Raw genomic sequence first — 18234 nt, 5'->3', positions numbered from 1 at the left:
AACTAAACTGTTTTTTTTTTTTTTTTAAATGAATGAATTCTGAAATGCTTAAATTTGTAAAATGACATAAATACTGTCTTTGTAAAATGAGTGCCGTAATGGCTTTTTCCTGCTTTCCAAGACTCACTATTGCATGAACAAATAGCATTATAAGGCACGCCGTGAAGGGCCATTTCATTGAATACACCCTTCAACGAACAAGTCAATGTTTTTGAACAATTCTGAACAATTTGCTACTGTTGTCTTATTGCTATATTGTATCTCTGTACTGTAGGAAAAGTCAAGATCAGCAGTTGATAAAATGAGGTATAATAATAATACATAATGATAATAGTAAAAATATATGCTTTGTATTGGAAGTACGTGACATGAATGCTGCTGTCTTTGTTTCATAGGCACACACACGACACACACCAAACGTACTTGCGTGCACACACATATATACATATATTATATATATATATATATATATATATATATATATATATATATATATATATATTTGGGTCAATGATGTGACGGGTCATTTTTTTTCCCCCAAAGACCTTAATTATAATAAAAAACAAAGATATGACATCCAAAGTATGTAAGGTAGTACAGTAGTACAACTAGATCTCTTTTATTGAAACCAAAAGGTTTTAATTATATTTTGCTACATATAAAGGTATTTTAAAGATTTTTAAAGTGTGAAAAGGTCATTTGGTTTAACCGTCCACAGGCCAATACAGCCATTTAATTTCTGATTAAAATATCTTAAAATGTAATAAATATATATTTTTTATTCTGGCATGATTTTATAACATCATTTATCAACATAGTGCAAAATGGTATTAAAATTATGTGTACAAGTCGTTGCTTTGTTATGAGAAAGAATGTCCGGAAAATGAATTTCATTGATGTCATTCGGAGTAACCAATATAAAGGGGCCATTTTGGATCAAGTCATGCGGTCAATATCGTGTGACAGGATGTGACATCATTCAGACACCTGCAAAGGACCACATGGATGTAACTAACTCTCTTTTAACTATTTGAAAAATATGTTTTCTCTCATTTATATGCATGTCCCGAAACATCAGGTCATTCGGTACAACCAATATAAAATATGGAAAATGTAATATTTTAAAAACTTGTACTAAATATAAAATGTTTGATTGTCCTTTGTCTATATAGCTAGATATCAGCCTGTTAGAATTGTTTGAAAATATTGTCATTTGGTATAACCAAAAGTGTCATTCAGGATAACCTAAATTTTGGTTAAACCAAATGACTTTTTTGGTGACAAATTTGTCCATCTTGTAAAAAATGAGAAAAGCAGTGTTAATTGATTATAAAAACCATCTCATTGTTAACACTTAATAAAACTTCAAAATTAATTAAATTTTCATTATGGTTTTTTTAATGTATTCGTCCCAAACCATCACTGTACGGACGACACGGTTCGGTTCATACAATCAGAGGATGAATACAGTCAGTCACAGGCGATCCACACTCCCAACCAAAAGGGGGCGCGCATGGTAATGCAACGCTGTTTGCTAACCACCACAACAGGAAAAAGCGCAGAAGAAGAAGAGCAGACGATCTATGCATAGATATGTTTACAAGTAATCTCTCAACCAGTGTTTCAACCACAGAAAGATATCAATAAAACAGCTTGAGAATAATATCTCACGTAGCATTACATTTACCTCAGGCAAGTCATTTAGTGTCCACTGCATGTTAGTTCACTAGAGAAATGAACTCTAGAGGGGAGCATTTCACTAAATATATGCACTAAATTAGCTTATATATTCATTATATTTACTTTAACTGTTAGTAATGTCTTAATTATTAAATATACGTTTGAATAAATTTGTCATGCTGGAGGAGACTTTACAGAGTGCTTGACTCTTGCATCGTCAACACAAGATCTTGACCAAAAATTGATGCACCTCTTGATATTTATTCATAATGTGTGTGTGTGTTGAAATATTAAATTATAAACATAACTATCGATTTTTAATATATAGTTTCAGTGTTATTATATATTTTTCAATCAATTGCCATTTTATCATTTAACTGCCTATTTTTGAATGGCGGTTAACAGAGAAAAATGCATTTTCCAGCATACTATTTTAGTTATGACACTGACCAACAGGAGTTAACGGTACCATGTTAAACAGCAAAACTTTGACGCGCTGGGTGCCATCTACTGGTCACTAAACTAATCTAAACGAGTTTTTGATTAATTAAATCAAATGCTTAGATGAGTCTAAAACCGCTCCGATTCAAAGGGCAGAATATTAACATGATTTTTTAAAGATCTCAGCATCTTATAGCGCCCTAGCATTAATCAGGCACAGTAGAAATATTTTATTGATATTCTCTCCTACTTCCATATTCACTCTGATTGAATCCAAAGCCTCATCTAAGTGTAATTACGTCTCGAACTACAGGGACCCTCCAAAGATGCGAGGGTGTCACAAGCAGATGTTAACCGAATCATCCGGAGAGGTGACCTTATATTCTCTGTCGAACTTCCTGTGGCGGCTGTTTTTCCCGTCTGTAATTTATTCTAATTCATATTCTGAAGAAAAATTTAGTTTCTCTAATGCTATTGCTGATAAAACTGAGTTTGCATTCGTCTGACTTTACCAGTGTGCTGCCGACTTACTTACTCCCAAAGATACTTCATGTGCATCAAGTAATTCACAGCCTCTCGTTTCATTTGACCGACCCTGTCCATCAGCCACACCGCCTCGTTGCCTTTTGCATTTGCTATGTGCCTCGGCTCCGTGGGGATTGCGGTGACTCAAAATAGAGACACCTATCCTCCGCCGTGATGCGATCTCCTTCAGACGCGTCTGAAGAAGCCGAAGGAATTCTCAGCGTGACTCATTCGGCGCTCTGTACACACTACTTTCAGCGGGGATGTGACTTCTCTTTGACAGGGAATCTATTAATAAGGTTTTTTCATTTGGTCGGTGGGTTGGTGGCATATGGAGGCTGACGAACTGTGTGTTCCTGGAGTGGGCCGCTTTCTGTTGATCTGAGCTCAGCCGAGACACCACAGACCCCAGAGGGTTTTACAAGACCTGCACAGGCTAAAGTACTTTAAGAATAACTGGTGATATGCTGTTCATCTCATGTGTTCTGATGATTTTGCATTAGTCAAACACACTGACATTTTTAATGGTTTGTTGGATATATTTAAAACAATGGCGTCAGCTTGCTGTAGAGCAGGAAGGCTATATTAGTAGCAGTTCTTGCCAAGTCAAGCATTACTATTACTTGCGCCACTCAAATTAACTATCTTGCACTTTAATCTGGTCAGTTTGTGATAAAAAAAAAAAAAAAAGAGGTATATAAAATACAGGCAATTAAAGGCACACTATGTACATTTTCGCCACTAGAGGTCGCTTATTCAAAACAAAGGCTTAGCTTGTTGACACCGAGATTGAGCGTGGAATCTTGGGAGTTGTTGTCTTCACCTCACAGCCGGTAGAAAAGAATCGGGACGGGACTTGGGCAGAAATCATGTTCATTGATGAGATTATTAACGTTACTGTAGTATGAAGGTCCGAGTGATGTTGGACCTGAACGAGGCCTCGGAAGTGATTGATAATGAGAGACGAGCGCGACACACGGCTCGAGAGCAGCAGAACTTTTATTATGCCACAGTCGCCGCTTCCGCTTCTTCCGGTCAAGCGTATTTAGGGTAAAGCAGTGCTGTTTTATCATATTAGATACATTTGAGTGTTAAAAGTTGATATAATGCTACTCTGCGTTCATTCAGCGGCTACTATGAGACACTTGTTGCACACTGCAGTAAGCTAGATCGATATTAGGTGTGGTAAAACATGGTACTCACGGTAAATCAAGAAAACAAAATTTAAACAAGACTTACTGTGTTGATCTATACAACAATGATTAGTTTTCTGTCGATGAATGTATCCATCTGAACAGTTGCTCTACTATATAGTACGCGAAAAACAATATGCGAACAGAGTAGTTTGTCTGAATTCATAGTATTCGAAAAACAGTAGGCGAAAACTATCTGGATGACTTACTACTTCCGGTGAGATTCTGAAGTGCGCATACGATGGACACTTTACTATCCCATGAGGCCACGAGAGAGAATTTGTGAATTGAGTTGAAGGGACATAACGGATGCGGGTAGGTCATGTGACAGTAATAACATAGAGGATGTAGTACGTCCGAATTCATTCATACTACATGCATTCGTACTATATAGAACGTACTTTTTGATAATAGAACATACTTTTTTTTTGTGAAGTATATTTAAATTCAAATGTAATACCTACTCAACAGTACGCGATTTTGGACGCAGCTATAAAATATTAAAGCATCCTTGGTGTTTCCATGGTTTCTACGAAATAAAATTGGAAACCGATTGTAACGCGGGTATGATGTCATCGACGTACGGACACAGACGCATGTCCTGATTAAAATAGCTAATTTCTCTGGATTTAAACATTCTTGGAAACATTTGGTATAATGTAAGTACACAAGTCAACAAAATATATAACATTTTTCTAGTGGTTTTTGGATATTTTAATCCAAAAATCTTACATATTGTGCCTTTAATTAAAAAAATGTTGCCATGGAGTCATGTTTCTATGCAGTTGCTAGGGTCTTTTGAGTCTTCTGTTGTATGTTGCTGAGGTCAGTTTGTTCTGAGTCTTTTAGAATGTTGCTATGCAGTTGCTAGGATGTTACTGGGCTACCGCAACACAGCTCAAGGTAGCTGATGTCCGGATTTCATGTTCATGTAGTCATACATTAACATTAATCTAGATGTCATATAAACCAGTAGATTATGATTGCTTGGCTCAAATTGGTATAATCCACTAGAGTAATGGTTAGTTGTGTGGGCTCAATACCATCATCAGAATTAAAACACAATTAACATCATTGTCCGGTCAATACATTTTCACGGGACTGATTTCACTAAAAGTCAGGCCAGCAGTATAGAAATGTGAGGTAAATGTTTCCAGAAGCATATTATAATCCTTTGTATTATCTATTATTTTATTTATGCATGTATGTGTATACAGTATATATTTCATTATATATCATTTAGATTTTCTTCTCATTATTGTGTTATAGAGCTTATTAAAGCCTTAGAGCGGGCAGTACTTTTCTCATGAAGTTGTTTTTTTGATTAATATTCTCTAATGATAAATTCTGCCTGTATATGTAATCTAAAGGCATCTGGGGAATGAAATGAGTAAATTCCATGTGCTCCCTTTAGATTTCAACCCCAGAATTTATGAAAGTATTATGAAATTCATTCTAATATAAGCTTTTGAAGGGCATGTTTTGCATGGAGCCATGCATTCTTTATGGGTGACTTTTTGTCTGATCTGACCCTCGAGCTAACATTAGCATAAAGACAGACGTATCATATCACATTCACACTGTATTGTCTTCATAATCACATTGTTTGCCCTTCCTCTCCTTTCAGCTGTTCTGGTACTCATTACGTAATCTTCCCTCTATCACGTCCATCTCTGCTTACATTCCCCGAATGAGTCTATGGGTAGTGATGGCCTTAATTTAGCTCTGCACTGTTAGCAAAGCTGAAACACTGCAGTCTGATACGTATTGACCTCTGAATGAGTCTGTGGATGAACCAGTGAGGCACAGCTGTGCCTGCCAACCCTCCACCCTGCTGTCCTTGACTGCCTCTCTCCATCTTCCGGCAGACGCCAAGATCAAAGATCGCATTAACATTGGCGAGATGTGCAAAGACACTGAATGTTTAACCTCTCTGTCTGTGTGCACTTGTTGTTTGCCACAAAACAAGCCACAAAGGCAGATAAAAGTTTTACATTTGCTGAAGAAAATGTAGGGCTGAGTAAAAAAAAATATTGATTTCTCGATTTTAATCGATTCTCATTATGAAGAACCAGTGTCGATTCTTAAATCCCAAGAATCGATCTTTCAGTCAAGTCACCTTTATTTACATATCAACTTTTATTATGCAGATTGTTTTAAAGCAGCTTTACAGTAATAACAGGAAAATAATGCAACAAGTTTGTTTTGGTTGTACAGCAGCTCTAGAAGAAAATAGTGTCATTGTCCAGCTTTAAGTTCAGTATTGATTCATGTCTGTTGTAAAAATCATTAGTTATTAATTTATTTCATTTATCTATACAGCAGCTCTGCAGAAAACAGGGATGTCATTGTCCAGCTCAGTTCAATTTTCATACAGTGGTGTCAATGCAGGGAAATCAATAATATTGTTGAATATTAAGTCTGTGCTGTTTTCGGTTGATGAATGAACAAAGCTTTAGCGTGCCTCCCATCCAATAAATCTCAATAAGCTTTGTGATTTGTTACTTGTGATATAAAACAAAGTCTCAGCTTTCAAATTATAAATTTTATTACGAAATTTAAACAAATTTGGTGCTCTTTAATATGGCATTACAGATCGCCGTTGCCGCCTCAGATCAAGCGAAGCGGCAGCGCGGAGCACATGTGAACTGATCATCTCTTCCGCTTTACTCTTTACAACGCGAAATGAACATCAGAAGGTATGTTGAAAGCTACAGTACAACTTACCAAAATCCTCAAAGTCACATGTAATCACTCAATCACAAAATTCAACTGCAGAAAAAAGCTTGTAAACAATGTCACTTAATGTTGCATTTACCTCAGAAAAGCCATTAGCCTAAATGTCAGCTAGAAAAATGGAGCATTTTGTTAAATATAAGCACTGTTACATATTCGTTGTATTTTTATACTTAACCTGTTCTTTAATATTTCATGTTTTTTCATGTTTTTTATGGCAGCCACCATGTAAATGTTTATATTTTAGTAGAAACATACAGTAATTATGTCATTAAAAATGCATTATTAATGTTATTATTGTAAAAACTTATGTGTAATTTATATGTAAGTAGTCTACAAATCAGTGAATTTTAACCTTTAATATAATAATGATGTACAAACTGGGGTTCTCTGTATAGTTTACAACATAGAGAGAGATTTATTTCCTTGAGGAAATTTGCCATGTACTGATAGACCCCGATTAATTGATATTGAATCGAATCAAGTCGCAATCTTGTGAATCGAAATCGAATCGTGAAATTTATGTCAATGCCCAGCCCTAGGAAAATGTGAGTGCAGAAGTCACCACCATGATGCTAGAGAGTTGTTATGTGGTTGTTAAAGTATTCTGGTGTTTTTAGCATGTTGCTATGTGGTTGCTAGGGTATTTTAGCCCAAAGCTTTTGGATGGTTTCCAGGGTGTTGCTACAAGATGTGGTTGCTGAAGTGTTCTGTTTTTTTATCGTGTTGTTTGGGTAATTGCCAGGGCATTGCTGCAGTATGTTAGTATGTTAGTTTTAGCACGCTGCTGTTAGGTTGCTAAGGTATTTCTCGCTGGTTGTCAGGGGGTTGCTATGAGCTCTAATGTGTTCTGAGTGTTTAGAATGTTGTATAAGGTTGCTAATATGTTTTTGGTAGTTGCTAGGGTGTTGCTATGTGAAATTCTATGTTTTTAGCATGGTGCTATGTGGTTGTTAGTTTTTTTTTTCTGGGTTGTTGTTTCCAGGGTGTTGATATGTTTTTTCTATAGTGTTCAGTGTGTGTGTTTTTTTTTAGCTTGTTGCTATGTAATTGTTAGGGTATTCTGGGTGGTTCCATTAACAACCTGTTTTTATTCCGTAATCTATCCTGAAACAGGATATGTGTGAACTATCCCTTTAAGTATCTTTGATATTCTGCTCTCTAGATTTTTTTGTATATTTACAGTCCGCCTGTCAAAGTTTAATACTGAGGCTTTAAAATAGTGAACAGACACTTTGATTTGATCTACCTTTTTCTCTCCTCTTTCACTTTTTCTTTCCAAAGCAGCTTAATTGCTCATTGCCAGGAATGCATTCCAAATTAGGATGCGCCCCATTTGTCTTCTTTACAGACTACAGATCTGGCTCAACACGGACCAGAGAGCACACACTGGCACACTGCGCACCCGGCCAAAAGGCCAATATCCGTTCAGGTCTCATTCACAGCCCCAAATACAGAGTGAAAAGTGCAACTAGAACCCCTGCATGGTGAAAACACACTGAAAAACAAACCCTAATTTAGTTTTCCGCAGACTCTATGGACTGGACACTCTGCGGGGTATGGCGGGTTTGATTGGGAACACGACTTCCCACATGAAAAGATGTGAGAAAATAATGAGAAGATTCTGATCTCTCTGACAGAGTTTGGCCGCCCCGTCTCTGGCTCGCCATCATCAAATGGCATCTGCTCTCATTCCCGTGCCAGATCAACTTGGCCCTCGGCTCAGAGCGGGAAAACCCATCATTTGGCAGCGGGAAGCCCTTGATGGTGCAACAGTGATGTCTCAAGCTGCTTTCTCTACGGTAGTGTGTCAGGATAATTCGCCTTTTTCTGTGTTCGTCCAAACTAGAGAGAAAACATGAAGGCGTTTTTTTTTTACTCATCTGCCTATTAGATTCCCGCTTATGGCCGCAAGTGACAGTCGGATGGCATTTGATTCTGGGTTTGCCCTTTTTTTGCCCCCCCAAAGATTCATCCAACCACAAGGTCATCATCATGTGGCTATTATTGAAAGAATGGAGATCAAAACTAGTTACGAGTCTGGTTATTGAATGTGTAAGAACTTTTCAAGCATCCGAACACCCTGCAGAGATTGTTTGCGACATTAAAGCCAATGGTTTTTCTCCCATCTGGCTTTGCTGCTGCAATTACAGTACTGGCATTACTGCACAGATGTCCATCCACTGAGTCCATTTATTGAACAATGAGAAAACAACATGACATTTGCCTTCGGCGAACACGGCTAAGCCCTCCAGTGGAGCGGCGTCAGAGCATTGTGGAGGAGTACTGATGTACAGAGAGGGAAATCATTTCACCTACACTTTAATTGACGCTTAGGCGCCCGTGGGTTCAGTTCATTCAATACTGCAGTTGATCAAATGCTAGTTTTTGTCCAGGAAGAGAGCATGCAGAGACGGCCACGAGGAGACCTCTCAGAGCAGCTGGTGGTACTGAATAGTATTGTGATTTGATTTGAAGGTGAAAAAGGATATCCTCTTGCCATGCACAAAGAAAAAAAAAAACAGCTTGTTGCTTATAATTGTATGGTGGAAATGTCACAGTTAATCAACAGTAGCAGTACTGCAATTGTCATTTTCAACTTTTCGTGAAAAACCAGGGTTTTGATTTGGGAAATTATACACGTGCACATGCACACACACACACACACACACACACACACACACACACACACACACATACATATATATATATATATATATATATATATATACAGTCAAACCAAAATGTATTCAGACACCTTGAACATTTCATTCATTAATGCAGTTTATTCACTGTAGTTTAAAAAAATGGTAATAAAATATGACAAGATCTCAGAGTTAAACTGTGTCAGAAAACATTAATCTTAATTATGTCAGATAACACTTAAGCAAAACATGGTCAGGTCAAAGTGTCTCAATAATTTTTGGTTCCAAATTTTTATCAGTTTTATTGGTAGTCCACTGTATGAAGAATTTTTGAGTATAATATGTCACAGTTTACTTTATTTTGCTATCCTCACTTACATAAATGATCTATAGCAGGGGTCTCCAACCCTGCTCCTGGAGGACTACCGCCCTGCAAATTTTAGCTCCAACCCGAATCAAACACACCTGAACCAGCTAATCAAGGTGTTCAGGGTTGCTTGATAATTACAGACAGGTGTGTTGGAGCAGGGTTGGAACTGAAATCTGCAGGACGGTAGCCCTCCAGGAGCAGGGTTGGAGATACCTGATCTATAGTGTCCCACACCCACTAGCAAAAATATATCAAAAATATCAAAAATGTCTGAATCATTTCTGGTTTGACTGTATATATGCTGTGTGTGTATATATATATATATATATATATATATATATATATATATATATATATATATATATTAGTGCTGTCAATCGATTAAAAAAAATGAACTATTTAATCACAAATTTTTCTGTAATTAATTGGGATTAATCGGGCCTAACATTAAAGTTTTTAATATATATTTTTTATATTATAATAATTTCACATTTAATCTCCGAATTCGTGCAGAAACAACATAAAGACAGGTAGGAAATATCCTGAAATTGAATAAAGTTATAAAAAAAAAAGTTATAAAGTTATAAAACCCTTCACAGTCTTCAATGCATAATTTATAAATTAAATATAGATTCATTATTATTAAAGCTACAAAAGTTATTCAGTCAAGAGCACTGAGTGATTTTCTCTTTCTTTTGTTCTTTGATTAACATTAATGTCAGACTGTAGCAGGTTTATTAGGCTGCTGTCACTTTAAGACCTGCCGCACATGACACGAATCTGCATCCTATTTTCTCACAACTCTTTACGTTCATTTAAGGCTTTATTTGACTCATTTAAGACTGTGCCTATGACGATACTCGACAAACGAGCATTTTGGCATAATTTTGTGTGTTTTTGTAAGTTCAAGCACGAAAGAGATCTCAATGCGGCCGGCGCACAATGCCAGTTTTGTGTCTTATCAGGCTTGAATGGTCTAATTATAATAATAGCTCTTGAATGAATGATAGCATGATCGTATAATGTAACGCTAGCTAAAGGATGACAGAATAAATGCGGATGCTGCATTAATTGTGTTAATATATATCATTTTGTATGCTCTTTTCTCCCTATTTTTGCACCTTTAACATTACCTATAGCCTTCACTTAGATGTAATCTTAAATCACTCTAATAGTTTAATACAACATTAAACATTTGCAGATTTCAAAATAAATAGAAAATATTATAAAATATAATACTGTGATCCTTACATTCATTTTTTAAATGTATTATTTGTTTTTATATTTATTTATATAATCAATATATTTATTTATTATAGTTATTTTACATTGAATTTTAATATCAGGAATTTTTGGATATCAGCCATAACATTACAATAATTAATGGCTTATCATTATCGGCCAGAATGTTAATATTGGAGTATTTTTTTATTTTTTTTTTTTTTTTTTTGGAATAACATTTAGTGATAGTAATATGATTTTGAGATATTAAGTGCAAGATTTGCTCTCAACATACTGCACCTTTTCTAGAAATCAACTCATCCAGAAACAATCATCATATTTTTTTACAAACCCCTTGAATCTCTCAATATGTGTCTGTAAAAAGATGACCTAGATCCTCTCAGACGCCCAGGGGGATCGACTGAGTCATTTCATCTGGAAGTGCACTCCTGTAATGTCTCAGGAGGAATAAAGGTGCTACTCCAGTAAAGGGAAAAATCCAGGAATCCAGTGTTCATTGTCGCTTGCATTGGCTCTTATATTCCAAGACTGTTGCAACAATTTGTTGAGACAATGGTGTTAAAAATGGTAAAACCATTCAGGCATAAAATTGTGGGGCTGTTTTTAAAAAAAGAAAGTAAAAGCCAGCAGCAAACAATGACATGTTTTACCTCCAGATTTGCCAGTATTCTGAGTAAAATGAGTGAAAACAATGGCAATTTGCAGCAGACATGTAATTTAGACTTGCTGTTGTTTGAGTGAAATCAGTAAAGCGAGGAATGACTAACGAAGAATAGTGTCTGAGAGCGCTTTCTCCATATTGCACTCTTTCTGGTGTTAGTTTTGGGGAAGTCATGAGGACACAGTGGAAGTGGAATAAACAGGACAGATTAATGAGGAGAAATTCCCCTTCATCTGCCCCTTCGCACTTGATTTACTTTTGTTCTGAAATTGCCACTGGCATTGTTATGGATCATGATCTCTCACAGAGCCGTGGATTGTTTCTCTATATTAAAAAAACAATAATATCTCAGTCTCAGTGGCCTCGTGTGTAGAAATATGTATGTGGAAATGGCCAGAGGAGAATTTGATTGTTCACTGGTGGCTCTTTCAAAACTCAGGGTACATAATTTTCTCAGTAACTTTGACACAGTTATTTGTCTTAAAATTACAATAGACATAAGTCAATAGTTGACATACATTAAGAGTACAGAACTACAAAATGAACGTGGATAGCAGCTCAGATAGTTTGGTCTTGGGGAAAGTTGATGAGTAATGTCTGAGTTCATGTTGAGACTTGATTCTCAAATCTGAGCACAGTTTGTGATCTCTTCTGATACTGAGAGAGGAGAAGTGAAAGTAATGCAGTCCTTTTTTTTTTAAAGGGAAATCAGCTGTTCAATTAATCTTGTTGCTGACTATAAGAGAAACAATTGAGATATTAAAGATATTACTGACGTGGGACTGTTGACATAAAGAGTTTAAAGAAATTATTGGTCACACTTTAGTTTAGAGTCCAATTCTCGCTATTAACTACAAGTTTTGCCTCAATAAACTCCTAATTGCTGCTTATTAATAGTTAGTAAGGTAGTTGTTAAGTTTAGGTATTGATTAAGGGATATAGAATATGTTCATGCAGGATAAGGCAATAATATGTGCTTTATAAGTATTAATAAACAGCCAATATCCTAGTAATATGCATGCTAATAAGCAACTAGTTCATAGTGAGAATTGGACCCTAAACTAAACTGTTACCTGATTTTTTTACATTTTATTTTATTTTTATTTTTTATTTTTTATTTCTTGAAGAATTTGAGAAATTGTTGCTTTCATATTGAACATAATTTTTCTATTTTATGAAGAATTTGATAAGTATTTGATTTTATATTGAGCCTGCTGTTGCTCTCTAGGTGAAACAAGTGAGATATTGAAAAGATGTCATTTGTGATTTCTTTCCCATGGGTGATTCCATCATATTCAGTACATTTACGACTAATGCATTTGTCTTCAGGTTCCATCTAATCGAATGAATTAAATTAGCCTACCTGTCCATCAGAAGATTCATGTCCATCATCTCAAGATGGTTTCCCTCTGCAATAATGCTTTAATGGCTGCATTAGGAAGTAACCCAGATTTTCAATTCTGACTCAAACCCAAACCACACAAAGACAAGCCGAGCTCAGTCCTGCGGTCACATTAGTTTACGCCTCAGTGACAGAAGCGCTCGTTCAAATGCATGCTTCAGTGCGGTTTTACAACTCGCAATATGCCAACACAACGTTGCCCTTGTTTTTCAGAATGACATTTTTCGGAATGACATCCCTACAAGCGGTTACACTGGATTCCTTCTATCCTACTAAAGCCTGTTCTTTTAGGAAGCAAAGACCAAAGTAAAGCAGTTACTTTTTTGTTTAACTATTAACATGATACTTAGCCTGTGTTTTCAGTTCACAGGGCTACAGACTGCAAATATTACACATTTTAGGCAATTTTAATCTAAATTAGCTATGGATGAGAGAACTTTATTATCAGTTTGTGTTTTTTATGACATTGATTTGGTGTAAATCACAACTTTAGAGTGTTTGTGATTGTTCATGGTGTTCGAGATGTCTGATTCTCTCTTATTTTTTTTTTTAATGAATCAGTCTCAAACTCACAAGTATATTAGTTTGAATTTTTTTAACAATCACTGACTAAACGAGTCATTTTTGGTAATATATCATTTGATATTTTTCTAGTTTAATTATCAACTGATTGTTCACAAGTTAGTGTGTAGTTAAAGATACACATCAACAGTTTTGTTGTAATAAATTATATTGCAGTTAAAAAAAAGACTGAAATAGTACTGGTTATTGTTTAGTATAGCAAGGCTGTAACCATGTCTTGAACATAATTATCCAAATAAATAAAGGATTAAAAGGGATTTAAAGGGTTAGTTCACCCAAAAATGAAAATTCTGTCATTAATTACTCACCCTCATGTCGTTACACACCTGTAAGACCTTCGTTCATCTTCAGAACACAAATTAAGATATTTTTCATAAAATCCGATGGCTCAGTGAGGCCTCCATTGATAGCAAGATAATTAACACTTTCAAATGCCCAGAAAGCTACTAAAGACATATTTAAAACAGTTCATGTGACTACAGTAGTTTTTTTTTTCATTTTGCGTGCCAAAAAAATAAAATAAAAATAACGACTTCAACAATATCTAGTGATGGGCGATTTCAAAACACTGCTTCCTGAAGCTTTGAAAAAAAAAAAGTTATAAAGTTATAAAACCCTTCACAGTCTTCAATGCATAATTTATAAATTAAATATAGATTCATTATTATAAAAGCTACAAAAGTTATTCAGTCAAGAGCACTGAGTGATTTTCTCTTTCTTTTGTTCTTTGATTAACATTAATGTCAGACTGTAGCAGTTTTATTAGGCTGCTGTCACTTTAAGACCTGCCGCACATGACACGGATCTGCATCCTATTTTCTCACAACTCTTTACGTTCATTTAAGACTTTATTTGACTCATTTAAGACTGTGCCTATGACGATACTCGACAAAACGAGCATTTTGGCATAATTTTGTGTGTTTTTGTAAGTTCAAGCACAAAAGAGATCTCAATGCGGCCGGCGCACAATGCCAGTTTTGTGTCTTATCAGGCTTGAATGGTCTAATTATAATAATAGCTCTTGAATGAATGATAGCGTGATCGTATAATGTAACGCTAGCTAAAGGATGACAGAATAAATGCGGATGCTGCATTAATTGTTAATAATCAAGTATGGGCGATTTCAAAACACTGCTTCCTGAAGCTTTGAAGCTTTATGAATCTTTTGTTTCGAATCAGTGGTTTGGAGCATGTATCAAACTACCAAAGTCATGTGATATCAGTAAACGAGGCTTCGTTACGTCATAAGTGTTTTAAAATGTTTCAAAATTTCAGTGGTTTATGTGTTATTTGGCAGTTTGATACACGCTCCGAACCACTGATTTGAAACAAAAGATTCATAAATCTTCGAAGCTTCATGAAGCAGTGTTTTGAAATCACCCATCACTAGATATTGTTCAATAAAGTCATTATTTATTTATTTAATTTTTTTGGTGCACATAAAGTATTCTTATCGCTTCATAACATTAAGGTTGAACCACTGTAGTCACATGAACTGTTTTAAATATGTCTTTAGTACCTTTTTGGGCATCTGAAAGTGTTAATTATCTTTACAATTATTTGGGGGGACTTGTTCCCCTCAGTGCCTATGGTGGTTACGGCCATGTAGTATAGTTAGGCCCAGTTGTAGAAAACTTTGCCTCTGAAAAGCCATCTATATTGAAAGATTCTGTTATTAAACAACTAAAGTTATTTGATTCCTAAACATTTAATTTTGGGAGCCAGTGGCTCTCTAGTCATTTTATTATGTGGAACCAATGGTTGATTGAATGCACTGTAACTGACCTTGTACGGTGCCCCGTCCAGCCCCAGCGGTTGCGAAATTGAGACGTCCCCCTTAAGACGGATGGCGATACCTCAACACGCGTAACGCCCCGATACAATATTCCTGCCTGTCAAGCTGAAAATCATACGACTAAACTAAGATAAATGGGTTCCATGGACACAAAGACAGCTTAATATTTGGCGAAGCCGAAAATGACATGGCAGGAAAGGCCATTTGTCATTGCCTTTGGCTTCATGGCATGTGTGGACATAGATAAAGATGCATATTACTTTGACTGCCACATTAGACTGTCTTTTTCGGAAAGCTGTGAATGATGCATTAGTAATGCTGTTAGTGCTGGTGTCATATAATTTTCCTTCATTTGCTCGTACACTTTTCATTACTTGAGTAAACACTTGACGTGACTCCAAAATGCACATAAATCTGGGGGAGGGAGTGATTATATATTTTTAGAAAGCCTACCAGCAGTAAATGCTTGCCTCCCATATAGATGAAGCAATAAAACGACCTTTTGTTTTCACTGTCCGCGTCGCTATGACCAATGCCAGAGATGTCTTGTTTCACTACAAGAAGCTCTTTCTTTAGTTATGTAGATGCACAAACAAAAAAATGTTCGGGCGTCAAGCTAAAACAATGGCTCTAGTGTTTCTCTTATTTAAAAAAAGACATAAAACAGAACTGGCAACTATCAGCTAAACATTTTTAATAGTTCTAGTGTTCGTTCAGCTGGCTCACACGTGAAAAGAAACTAAGCCTGGTGAGAAAGAACAAACTGTGATTTTTATCAAGACTACATGGTCATTTTGTCGCTCCTCTGATGCGTTGAGTTTGTGCCCTCCTGCTGTGACGACTGCTAGCAGGCTCTAGCTGTTATCAAAATCTTTAGCAAGCCATAAAAACAGCATTTACTTTCGTTCGACATAGAGGTCAATATGTTGCCCTTTTATGAGTGAAACTGGATTAGCTTGAAATATTGGGCAACATTCCTTTGAAGACCTTCCTTTATTTACTGCAAACAGCAGGCTAGCTACTGTAAACATTACTGGGAATGAGCTAGTCTGAGCGTTAGTGCTTTTGCTAAGCTATCTCTCATACTGCAGAGACTTCATTTAACCTGTCTATTTTTGATTGCTTTATGCTCAGTGGTTGCTCTTTCATAGCTCAGGAGGCTTAATAGTGTTTTGGGTGATGTTTTATGTCTGTGTTTCTCCTCAAATTTCTTAGACATGCTTTATGAAAATGTGTATTTTTTTAAAGGCTAAAGCTATAAACAAAAATGTAGGTGTGGATATTAGCTCAGATAACTTGGTCTTGGAATCTGATGAGAAATGTTTGTTTATATTGAGATCATTGACTTTTGATTGCAGACTTCTGGAACTAGAGATCCGTGATTACTGTATATTATATTTTTATGTAAGTTATATAATAGGGCTGGACGATTAATCGAAAAGTAATTGAAACCAAAATTCAGAATACTTTCCCCTTAAATATGTACTACCGCGTGTGTAGTCACTTTCACTTGCGTCTTCATTCAAGCGATTTTAGACCATCGGATGAGTATTATTATATTGAGCTACTGCGCTGATGCATTGAGGCACACGAATACTAAGATCTGAAACTCTAGAAAATATGTGTGAGATTGCTGGAACTTTTCTCAGGAGATATTTTTGAGAAGAAAGAGACTAAAGCAAACGTCTCCTTTAGATCTCCATTTAATTACATTGCTCTCATTTGTAATTTTTCTTTCCTGAGACCAAAACTATACTAAAGACAGAGTCTGTTCAAGCAACAGCACAGAAAATAGAGCTATACAGCTAAATAACTGGCCATATGAAATATAGATTTGAGATGACAGTATGTCCTGTGCTGAAGGAACTGGTCCTGTGCTGGTTTGCTACAGACTGCACAGAAGATATGACCCATAAATGGCCCTAACCAGAGATGATTTATAGAAATAAGTGTGTTGACAGGCTAACTACCTCAGAGCTGCTGGGTGACTAGCTCTGTTTGCGCTGTGGGTGGCTCATCCTCACCCTGATGTTCACAGAGAAAAGACTGATCTGAGAACAGTTTGTGCCAAAATGAAAGACTTGTCTTGAACAGGGAAGTTAAATGAACACAGACATATAACATGTGGGGGACTTTACAGTGACTAACATGACTAGTTTTTGTCTATTATTACAGGTCTAATGAGTCACCCCACCATGATATGAGTCATCGCACATTCCAAGGGTCAGTTTAAATAACTTTGCCTTCAGACTGTAAGAAATCATTGCTGAAATGAAATATATTAAATAAAGGTGGAAAACCTTGACAGACCTACAAGTGTTAAACATTACATGCATCTGAAGCCAAATCTTGATGAACAATTTATCTAAATGTGCTGGCGTTGCTTTGTTAGGCTAAACCTTATTGATTAGTCAAGTGGTTTTTATGTGTTGTTATGTGGTTAAGAGTTCGCTCTGAGTGGTTTGTGCATTGCTGTGTGGTTGCTCGGGTATTCGGAGTGATTTTTAGTGTGTTACTTGCTTCGTTGCTGTGGAGGTATTAGAGAGAGTGTGTGTGTTTTGCCACTTTAAGTAGTTGCTCGGGTGTACTAAGGTGGTTTTTGGTGCATTGCTAGACATTTGCCTGGGCGTTCTGAGTGTTTTTTTAATGTTTGACTTGGCAAATACCATTAATAAGCCTATCCATCAGACCAGGGGTGTCCAAACTCCGCCCTGCAGGGCCACTGTCCTGCAGAGTTTAGCTCCAACTTGCCTTAAAGGGGACATATCATGAAAATCTACCAACCCAGAAAAAGTGAAAAAGGACAACCTAGTAACTTTGTTTTGGCAAGCCTTTCTATGCAAGCATGTGAAAAATTAGCCACTCAGATTTCACTTTCCTAGTGATGTAGGAAGGGGATCTTATTATAATACTACCGCCGCTTAATCTGCACGTTTCCACCCTTGTCGCCACCATTTTGTTT

General features: G+C 36.3%; 2 protein-coding genes across 3 annotated transcripts in view; one reads left to right on the top strand and one right to left on the bottom strand.

The window, feature by feature from the left end:
• The window catches only part of elk4 (ETS transcription factor ELK4), a 150772-nt gene that overhangs the window by 83123 nt on the left and 49415 nt on the right, over positions 1-18234 (top strand). The window lies entirely within an intron of this gene.
• cdk18 (cyclin dependent kinase 18) overlaps positions 1-18234 on the bottom strand; it is a 73474-nt gene that overhangs the window by 48299 nt on the left and 6941 nt on the right. Inside the window, exon 1 of one of the 2 annotated variants that reach the window (XM_051911600.1) lies at positions 12857-13006. The exons of the other annotated variant lie outside the window; for it this stretch is intronic. The gene's annotated coding sequence lies outside the window, so the exon portion shown is untranslated. Of the gene's footprint in view, positions 1-12856; positions 13007-18234 lie in introns of those variants that run through there. 2 annotated transcript variants of the gene reach the window in all.

This window comes from Ctenopharyngodon idella, chromosome 11 (genome assembly GCF_019924925.1).
Source record: "Ctenopharyngodon idella isolate HZGC_01 chromosome 11, HZGC01, whole genome shotgun sequence".
NCBI lineage: Eukaryota > Metazoa > Chordata > Actinopteri > Cypriniformes > Xenocyprididae > Ctenopharyngodon > Ctenopharyngodon idella.
The sequence above is the reverse complement of the archived record's forward strand: the minus strand, read 5'-3'. Positions and strand labels throughout refer to the sequence as shown.